General features: G+C 42.5%; 1 protein-coding gene across 1 annotated transcript in view; it reads left to right on the top strand.

Annotated features, from left to right (window-relative positions):
- Positions 1-3,821: 3,821 nt before the first annotated feature.
- SPIN1 (spindlin 1) overlaps positions 3,822-10,904 on the top strand; it is a gene marked incomplete in the record, with an annotated part of 155,803 nt that continues 148,720 nt past the window's right edge. The window contains 1 exon segment of the mRNA XM_030193618.1: positions 3,822-4,743.

Below are 10,904 nucleotides of genomic sequence, written 5' to 3'. Positions count from 1 at the left end.
CTCCCTAAGCCTAACATGAGTCTGAAAAAGAACTTATTGATCCCTTCTGGAATGGATGGGACTGCAGCAAAAGGTTCAAAACAAGTGAAGTCCTTACTCTCAAAGGCCTTCAAGGGGGGAGATGTAGAATATGGGCACAGCCATGAGCCTTAAGACCAGGGTCTACAAGAATAAACAGTTAAACAGCCTGTGTGACTTTAGAAACTTATGAGATGCTGAAGTCACCCTTTGTTCTGGGAAAAGAGAAGTACCAAAAGGGTGCAGGCATTTCAGAGAATAGAGGTCATAAAAACCTCAAACAAGATAAAATGGTTTAAAAACCTAAGGGGAATAACATAGAGGCATATTTTCAAAGCACTTTGGGAGGCTAAGTTCCATAGGTTTCTATGGAACTTTGGGAGGCTAAGTGCTTTGAAAATGAGCCTGATAGTAACATAGTAGATGACGGCAGAAAAAGACCTGCACAGTCCATCCAGTCTGCCCAACAAGACAAAATCACATGTGCCACTTTTTGTGTATACCTTACCTTGATTTGTATCTGTCATTTTCAGGGCACAGACCATAGAAGTCTGCCCAGCACTAGCCCCGCCTCCCAACCACCAACCCTTCCTCCCCCCACCGGCTCCGCCACCCAATTTCGGCTAAGCTTCTGAGGATCCATTCCTTCTGCACAGGATTCCTTTATGTATATCCCACGCATGTTTGAATTCCGTTGCCGTTTTCATCTCCACCACCTCCCACGGGAGGGCATTCCAAGTATCCACCACTCTCTCCGTGAAAAAATACTTCCTGATATTTTTCTTGAGTCTGCCCCCCTTCAATCTCATTTCATGTCCTCTCGTTCTACCGCCGTCCCATCTCCGGAAAAGGTTCGTTTGCAGATAAATACCTTTCAAATATTTGAACGTCTGTATCATATCACCCCTGTTTCTCCTTTCCTCCAGGGTATACATGTTCAGGTTAGCAAGTCCCATACCATTCTTGTAGCTTTTCTTTGCACCGCTTCAATTCTTTTTACATCCTTAGCAAGATACGGCCTCCAAAACTGAACACAATACTCCAGGTGGGGCCTCACCAACGACTTGTACAGGGGCATCAACACCTCCTTTCTTCTGCTGGTCACCCCTCTCTTTATACAGCCTAGCAACCTTCTAGCTATGGCCACTGCCTTGTCACACTGTTTTGTCGCCTTCAGATCCTCAGATACTATCACCCCAAGATCCCTCTCCCCGTCCGTACATATTAGACTCTCATTGCCTAACACACACATCTCTCGTGGATTTCTACTCTCTAAGTGCATCACTTTGCATTTCTTCGCATTGAATTTTAATTGCCAAACCTTAGACCATTCTTCTAGCTTCCGCAGATCCTTTTTCATGTTTTCCACTCCCTCCCGGGTGTCCACTCTTTTACAAATCTTAGTATCATCCGCAAAAAGGCAAACTTTACCTTCTAACCCTTCAGCAATGTCACTCACAAATATATTGAACAGAGTCGGCCCCAGCACCGATCCCTGAGGCACTCCACTACTTACCTTTCCCTCATCCGAGCAAACTCCATTAACCACCACCCTCTGTCGTCTGTCCGTCAACGAGTTCCTAATCCAGTTCACCACTTTGGGTCCTATCTTCAGCCCGTCCAGTTTATTTAAGAGCCTCCTGTGGGGGACCGTGTCAAAAGCTTTGCTAAAATCTAAGTAGATTACGTCTATAGCACGTCGATGATTCAATTCTCCAGTTACCCAATCAAAGAATTCAATGAGATTCGTTTGGCACAATTTCCCTTTGATAAAATCATGTTGTCTCGGACCTTGCAACTTATTGGCTTCCAATAAATTCACTATCCTTTCCTTCAGCATCGCTTCCATTACTTTTCCAATAACTGAAGTGAGGCTTACCGGTGTAGTTTCCAGCTTCTTCCCTATCACCACTTTTGTGAAGAGGGACCACATCCACCGTTCTCCAATCCCTCGGAACCTCTTCCGTCTGCAAGGATTTATTAAATCTTTAAGAGGACCCGCCAGCTCCCTCAATATTTAGGGGTGGATCCCGTCCGGTCCCATGGCTTTATCCACCTTTAGATTTCCAAGTTGTTCATACACACTCTTTTCTGTAACAGTGCTTTATCCACTCCATTCTCAAATGTACTTTTGCTAGTCCCTCGTGGTCCTTCTCCGGGATTTTCTTCAGTGAAAACAGAAGTATCTATTTAGCAAATTGGCTTTTTCTTCATCATTATCTATATAGCGGTTCGCAGTATCTTTTAGTCTCACAATTCCCTTTTTAGTCATTCTCCTTTCACTAATATACCTGAAGAAATTTTTCTCACCCCTCCTTACATTTCTAGCCGTTTGTTCTTCCGCTTGCGCCTTCGCCAGGCGTACCTCTCTCTTGGCTTCTTTCAGTTTCATCCGGTATTCCTCCCTGTGTTCCTCTGTGGAGAGTACCCAGCAAAAGTGGAAAATAACTTGCAGAAGCAAATGAATTGTTAGCTTGTCAATTTTAGTATATAAGCAGCTGTATCAGACCTTTACTTTGGAGTGACAGTTTCAGGTAGTACTTACGTGTAGCAGAGCTGTTCTCCCGTGAGAAACTATTAATTGTATCTGTATTTGGTAAGTAATAAAAATTGCTTTTCTCATACGTGGCCTTGGTCTTTTATCACTGCAAATTGTGGGTAGCTGGTACATAATAATTTGGGGTGGTGGTAAAAAGACCTAAAACATTATGTCTGTTCTTCTGTGATAAGAACAACAGAAAACCTGAAGGTAGTAACAGAGATGGTCTAAGAAACTATGTAGTGTGCCACTTGGGACCTACATGATAGAAGTTGGGGGCATTTGAACTATCTCCAAAAATCACCCATTTAGCTTAGTTAGCATGGCTTGTTAGTTTTAGGCCTATAAAAGCATATACCATTTCAGCTGTATTTTTAGAGAACTTGCTCATGCCAGAAGATACGCTTCTTTTACCACCTGTGACTTCTCTCACTGTCTGGAAATACGAACACATGCAAATCCAATATTGTGTTTCATTTTGCAGCCCCGAATCAGCACCTTTCAATTAAAATTCCAGTATGATCATTTTTTATTGTATTTTTCTTTGAAATTGCTTGCTATACCACCTATTACACAAAGCGCTGCTAGGTGGTTTACAATACAGCAACATCGACTAGGAAAGGAAATGCAATAACAAATTTTAGTATCTGCTAACCGACATATTTACTTCCACATCATGCTGTCTTTTTATAAAACTTGAGTTGCAATTTTACTTATTTTAAGACAGTTACGAATTGTGGACTACTCTGCATCAGCAACCTATGGACAAGGCAACAAGTGCAAAGATGAAACCAGCTCTCCTATTTAAGAAAAACATTCACCGTGTAAAGGTTCTATTTAAACGTAACACACACAGAAAAAAAATGCAGAAGCAAACCCCTTAACAACAGCAACAAACAAAAACATAAAGACAACGGAGGGGGTAGACCAATGTAGTTCTAAAACATGTGGATTATTAAAATTGGGTAAAGTTGGCTCACCAGAAAACTGCATTTCAGCGCCACATGTGCCTGCTTCAGGAGTCAATTATATAAATTTAAACTAGAGGTAGTAACATAACATAGTAGATGATGGCAGATAAAGATCTGTTTGGTCCATCCAACCTGCCCAACATGATAAACTCCTAGCATAAGGTATGATGTGATATTTCATATATATACCTGATCTTGATTTGTCTTTGCCATTTTCAGGGTATAGACCATAAGCTGCATTGTTCTTGTTCTCCAACTTCTAAAGTTGTCATTGAAGTTGCACTCCAGTCCATCCAAATTTGTCCAGCCACGATCAGGACACAGACCGTAGAAGTCTGCCCAGCACTAGCTTACTGACTGCAGAATAACAAGATTTTAAATATATCCACACTACAGCATCTAAGTTGCTACTGAGTGGATCGCTGGTACCGCAATCGTTCAAATCGCCAAAATAACAATTGCGTGTCATAAATAAACCACTTCGTTTGGAACTACATTGGTCTACCCCCTTCTTCCTATTTAAAAGTAAAGCACTCACCATACAAATGTGAAAATAGCTTCTGACTTAAAAAAAGCTGTATGTTGTAATTTAAATACGTTCACCCGTAAATGACATCTAGTTTTCTAAGACAAACCTTTCAGTTAACAGTCAAAATGGTATTTACGAAGCTCTGTACGCCAGGAATAAAACCATGGAAAACATTAATCAGCACGACAGAAGCTTTCATCTCTCTTCAAAATTGCATGTTATTAAAACTAACAAATGTTATTTGACTTTTTCATGGGCTTCTTTTCAACCACAGGATACAATCCACATAACATTTACTCCAAAAGAACACGCTCTCCTTGTAATCTTCATCGATACGAGCCGATCGTTCATTTTGCAAACTTTCCACAAAGAACACATTTTGCTGGACCACTTAGCACAATCATTTAGATTAACCCATATGAGTTCATTTTCACCTCTAGGGAAAAAAATACTCGCTCTTCTTAAACGGCTTGAAGCCTTCTAGCTATTATTAATACTGAAGTTCCTGTCTTCCCTGCGTTCGGCGCAAAACTTTTCAAAAGGGGAACGCTGTCGGTAGACACATCGAGATTCGTGCAGGCGAAGGACACGACAGAACGAAGACTAGAACCAAAAGAACTCCTCAGAACGCTGCAGTCCAGAACAAAAGCAGGGAGCGCGTTCTCGCGCTTTAGGGCTGCAGTGAGGTAACAAAAACATACAAGCAGACGTAGCAGTAACGAAGCCCGGGCGCATGCGCACTCACGGCGCAGCGCTCCTGCCGCAGTTCTCCGAGAGCAGGGCGCAGGCGCCTTGTGCAGCCCAGACAGTGGAGGAGGGGAGGCTCGGGTGGACTGACTCTCCGGAAGGGGGCGGACTCGGCGGAGTGCGTGTAGTGGGGGGGCTGGAGGCGACCTGGTGCTGGCGGCCCATTATTTAGCAGGAAGGCGAGGCCTTCGTCTGGTTCCCGGTGGGATGAACAGTGCAGCAGAGTGAAATAAAGAATGTACTTGTAAAGAAGGGCAAGCGTTCGGGAACTGGAAGGGGTCTTGGAGTATTCAGCAAAAGTGGGTGCGCTGGGAAGTTGGAGTACGACTAGTCTAGTGGGAAAGAAGACCGCATAGAGGTGAGGAGGAGAAGAAGGTGGTAGCTACAGTGGCAATGCTCTGCGCTTCCTTGGTCGCAGTAGTCGATACAGGTAAGACAGGAGACAAAAGAAAGAAGGGTGGGTTTCTTGGCTCTATTGCAAAAGGGAGGGAGGGTGGATGCAGTAGGTTCCAGTGTATGGACAGTGATGTGAGTGTGTTGTGATGCTTGTTGCTGCTTCTGCAGTTGTTGCGGGCCTGCTCTATGGCGCCCTCTGTTGACCGACCAGTAAACTACTGGGTACTGCTTTTCTCCCCGTCTTTTGACCGGGAACGTTCTTACGTTCTTTCCCTCCTGTTCCGCGAGATTGTTCCGCGCGGAGCTCTGGCCCCCACCTCCACAGCAGCGTATGTAATCATTGGAGAGGATGGGGCAAGGAGTTGTTTGTATGCAATCAGGTTGAGGATCTATTATCTGTAAGGCCCCCCAACTCCCTCTTAGCTGTGCGTTGCAGAGTCTGGCGCTGGAGCCGGGAGCGCGCACGGCGCTCAGCTCTGTGTCTGAAGCTTTGGGATCCTTTGTCTGTTGCCTTCCCCTCCCCCTCTGTCTCTTTCCCCACCCCCCCTCTTCCCCAAACCTCAGACTGAAGCGCAGTCTTTGCATCAGGTTTGTAAATACTGGGATCAACACACAACATGGCTGACTGGATCTGTTAAGGGTTTCGTCTCTCCTGGCTCCCTGGTTCTTTTCTTGCTTGGAACACTCGATCGCTTTGTTTGGTGGTGTGCTAGTATTCTTCTCATCAGATTTGTATACACACCCGTTTCCCAATTCCCATTCCTTCAAAATCCAACCTTCCGTCCCTCCCCCCCCCCTCCCAAACAAACACAGAAGAGGGAAGTACCATTCCACCTTCACTCTGAGCAATCGCCACCTTTTTCCGAATGTATGACGGAATTTCAAGGGTAAGGCTCCTTCCGTTTAATGTTCTCATGCGGTGTTCTGATTTGTGATTTTTTTTTCCGCGTAGTTTGGAAGGCCTTTCTGCTTCAGTGAATAGGAAGCGTTCAGATTATTTTTTTAACATGTGTTTGCTGTTTTAGGGTGAGGGGGATGATGCTTCAAAACATACCGTAAGATGAGAGGGCTTGTTTCATACCTGCACTTGCATAATAATTTGGTGCATGCGTTCATTTTTAGGATGTGGCTTGTGATAGAGACTTGGTGCTGCGAATTGCGTTGATAACTGTACCCATAGCAGCTAACTGGGAGGGATGTTTGTCAGCATCACCCCCCCTCCTCCAAAGTATGGCTGGTAGTTATGCTTTAGGTCTAGAAGGTATTGTATAATTGCAGCCACGACTGATTTTTAAAGGACTGGTGGACCTTTCCTTTAGATCTTTGCAGTGATTCATAGGAGCCGACTCTGGGGGTGCTTGAGCACGACCAATATTGAGAAAATTCCTTGTATGTGTCCAGGGAGGGGTTATTTCCATTGTGCTTAGCACCCCCAATAATTTTGAAAAGTTGGCTCCTATGTTGTGATTAAGGCTCAGGTGCTTGCATGCACAGAGCATTCTAGATGTGGAAAGTGCTGGTATTCATCGAGGCATTTGTTGCTGCAGAACCAGCTTCCTCAAATGCCATGTTGAGCACCTCCTAGTGGCCAAATACCCACATAGGATCATTAATTTAATTCATTGTCTTTTGAATTGTATTGCATTATATTTTCTTCAGAAAGCGTTTATGAAATAGTAGGCGCAAATAAGTTCTAGATGACACCTTTCTGTCAAACTAAATTCATCTGACTTTTTTTCTGTATAGTTGAGTGAGCTAGTATAGTTTTATTTAATGTTCTATGGGCTTGGGTCTACAATATCTTTTCAGAAGTGTGTATTCTCTTTTATTTGCTCAGCATATGAGGCTGAAAACCAAGGCCATGGAGTTGATACACAACCTCTGATTTTGACTCCAATGTTTTCTACTGTCTGACTCCAATTTTGACTCCTACCGATATTAGGCTTTACAATTTTTTTGTACTGGATCCAAAGTAAGAGGCCAGAAAAATATGTGTATATAAAATGATACTTTCTATATATTGTAATGTAAGTTTTTCTTTTTTTTTTTTTTTCTTTTTTTGTTTGAAGCTGAAGTTGGTAAAGGTTTGTAAATATCATCCAATATGATGTTTTCTGCACGTCTTGTGTAGTAACATAATTAACCCCCTCCCGCCCGTTTATTAAGCTGTGTGGCAGCGCTGACACAGCCCATTCAAATGAATGGGGTGTTCTGGCATTAGCGCATTGCAGCCTCTAGCGTGACATGGGGGGGAGGGGGTTAATTTGCTTGACTGCCTTCAAACTTTGTGAACCAAGGAGGTTCACATAGGTCTCCATGGATCTAAAGAGGACATCAAGTGGCATTTTTCAAGCTTGCTTGGCAAATCCCTGGATTCTATAAACTTGTGTGTCCGTTTTTATGCCTAGTATGCAAATTTGTGTGCTGAAGTTATAGAATAAAGGCAGTTGTATGTGCAACCTAATGAAATAATTGGCTGTTAATCTTCAATTAAGAACCAGTTGGCTTAAATTGGTGTTAGCACAAATTAGCATTTACATGTGCAATTGTCCTTAGTTGCTATTCTAAAAATTGTGAGCAATGTTTAGGGGATTGTGGACAAAGAATGCTCCTGAACCGCCCATGCCTCTCCCTAGGAGTTTGGCACACAGGTTAAAGAATGAGTAGTTATGCGCCTAACTGCCAATGGATGTGAGTACTGCCACCAGTCTTTGATTTGGTGTAAATGCTGGTGCCTAAAGATAGGCGTGAAGCTGCAGGCTTAGGCCAGTATTCTGTAACAGCAGTTCTGCGCAGAACTGCTATTACACAATTTGTGCTTAGAGTGCATCATCCTGGCGCTCTAATTGTGGTACTCTTTTTCTTGCATTTGTTCCTTAATGTGCTGCTTCTCCAGAAATTTTTCCAGACCATTTTTAAACTGAGCTGTGCTAGTAGCCTGGATCACATCTTCTAATACATTCCACAGCTACGGAAACAATCTTTTATTGCAAAGGTAGGTAAGAAGCACAAGGCTCATCTAGCCTACCCAATTTCAGCGAGGTTCAACTTCAGACATCGCATCCAAAGAACAGGAGCACCAGAATTAATGGACCCCCTTTTTATTAGAATGATGTTATATCTGTATATAATATATATAAACCACTTTGTACTACAAAAAGGCGGTATATCAAATCTGACTCTTTATGGGCTTGTGTCCCTGTTTTGCTGGGCTTTATTGTTGGCCATAGATGCAGAATGGTAAATAAAGGCCCTTAGGATGGTACCTTTCATCCGTTTTGTCTGCTGTTCATTGTTCTGGCTACCATGTAACATCAATTTCACGAGTCACATGGATCACGTGCCATTTGTTTCTTTTACATTCAGTCCATATGCTTTTCTATTTTAATTTGTATTTTAGGAATGCATTAATTTAATGTTTCGTTTGCTTTTCTTAAAGGTTTCAGGTTCATCTAATTTAATTGGCTTTCAGTGTATCATATATGTATTTGGCAAAATCAGGATGGGAAAAGTGTTTGTTTGTTTTTTTTTTTTCATTCATATAGAAAGATTATGCTCCTTTCTAAGAAGTTAGGAAGTCTTTAGGTTTTTCGTTTTATAACATTTCTTATTTTTTCTTTTGACGTTCTTATGTTCCTGACTTTTTCTTTTTCCTTTCTTTCCAGTTTTTCTTCTCCATTTTATTAAATGCAGTCTAGTGGTTGCTTCTGACAGTTGCCAAGGCCCCCAGCCCCCTACCCATATTAAGTGAAATTAGAAAGCTGTATTGTGCTGTGGTTAGATGTATTCATTAAATATTTCTTGTTGGATGAACAATGGTGAAGACCTTCTGATATATCAGGCCCATTGTTGGTACCCCCTGGACTTCCATGGTACCTCTATAAGGACCACAAACATGGGAAAACAGATATTAAATTTAATTAACATGTGTTCAAGGCAAGCTAAAAATTAGGTACAATAGGTAATTCATTCCATTCAAGAGGGCTTCTACTGTTTAAGGGGCCAGCCTAAAAAGGGTTTCTTCTGTACTGTGTTTAGGGGTGGGGGGGAATTAAAAATACTAAGGGCCTCTTTTACAGAGTGGCGGTACCCGTACTACTGCTTTGTCATGAACTAATCTGGCACTACTGCCGGGCTCTGGCAGAAACCCAGTGTTAGTGCTTGCTCCCAACGCATGCTATTTCTGGCGTGTTGGATTTTTTAAAATATTTTTTGCACCAAGGGCTTACCCGGCAGTAATTGAGCAGCACCGTGTGCTGCCCAATTAGAGCCAGGATAACGTGGGAGTCCTTACCGTTACAGCCAGGGTAGCGTGTGGTGATGGTAAGGGATCCCCTGTGAAATAGCCACGTGACAGGTTTTTCACTTGCCGCATAGCCATTTCCATCCCTGCTCGGAATTTTCTTGTGGCGATAAAAGGGGGGGGGGGGCTTGGCACGTGGCAAACCTGTGCGCTGATGCCATCGCCGGGTCCCTTTTACCCAAGCTGCTTGTAAATAGGGCCCAACATGGAATGTTGATGTAAGATACAGTCTGTGAACCCTGACTTTACCGATTCCTACTGTGCTGCTCTACCTGCTAGACCACTGTGGCAGAAGGGTGGTATCACTTCATTCCTCCTGTCCCTCTTCCTACCACTTGGGTCGAAGTAGTGCATTGAGCTGTGTAATGCTATTCTGTCCTGTTCGATTAAACTGTGAACCAGGAGGAGGCAGCGGAAGCATAAATCTCCCCCCCCCCCCCCCCCCCCCCCCCCCGAGGAAGGGAAACAAGTAGAGAAAAGTGAATGTGGCAGGAGATGGGGAGAGGACCGGGCACATGATGATGGAACAGAAAGAGAGGCCCTGCAATAGGGACACAAAAGAGAGGGAGCATGGGAAGGACAAGATACTGAGCAGTTGCTAACAGCGCTGTTGAGTCAGTAAAAATATACCAACTTGGATTCCAGCTTCAAAATAAAAACTTATGGTAACTTTTTAAAACACTTTTCTGTTCAGGTTTTTTATTTATTTGCTGCATTTATATCCTACATTTTCCCTCCCATTTGCAGGCTCAATGTGGCATACAATAAATACAACAACAATCACGTTGATGGAATAAGAAAATCAGAATATAGATAACAGATAAAGGTGCAAGAAATATAACATGGTAATCATATTTATGGAGTAAGAATATCAGCATTGTTGCAGATAAGGTGCATAATAAAATTATATATAATAAGTGGATAAATAGATATAACATAATGATATCAGGACAAAATATAATGTTCAATAATTAGGGTGTAAATTAAAATAAATTAGAAAATGGCCGTTATAAATGTATCTGGTGAAGTTTAGGTGTCAGATTCTTATGGGGGATCTTTTTTTGTAAGTCTTCAATAACTTTCGGAAGGTCATCAGGTCATGTGTTGTTCTCAGGGTGGTCGACAATTCACAGTTGTGTGCAGATGTTTGTGAAGCTAGACGCATGTATTGATTTGTACTTAAGTCCTCTACATTTGGGATAATGGAGGTTTAAGAAGGTGCGTGATGAACTTTTATTATTTCTTTCTGGCAGATCTATCAGGTCTGACATGTAGGAAGGGGCGTCTCCATAAATTTATGAACCAGGGGCTATTGTTCAAACTTCAAATATATTTTGTACATAAAAATATGCTATGTTTCTATAATAAAATTTCATTTAGATTTACTATATATAGTAGGAG

This window comes from Microcaecilia unicolor, chromosome 2 (genome assembly GCF_901765095.1).
Source record: "Microcaecilia unicolor chromosome 2, aMicUni1.1, whole genome shotgun sequence".
NCBI lineage: Eukaryota > Metazoa > Chordata > Amphibia > Gymnophiona > Siphonopidae > Microcaecilia > Microcaecilia unicolor.
Note: the sequence above shows the minus strand (reverse complement) of the source record. Positions and strands in the feature narration are given on the sequence as shown.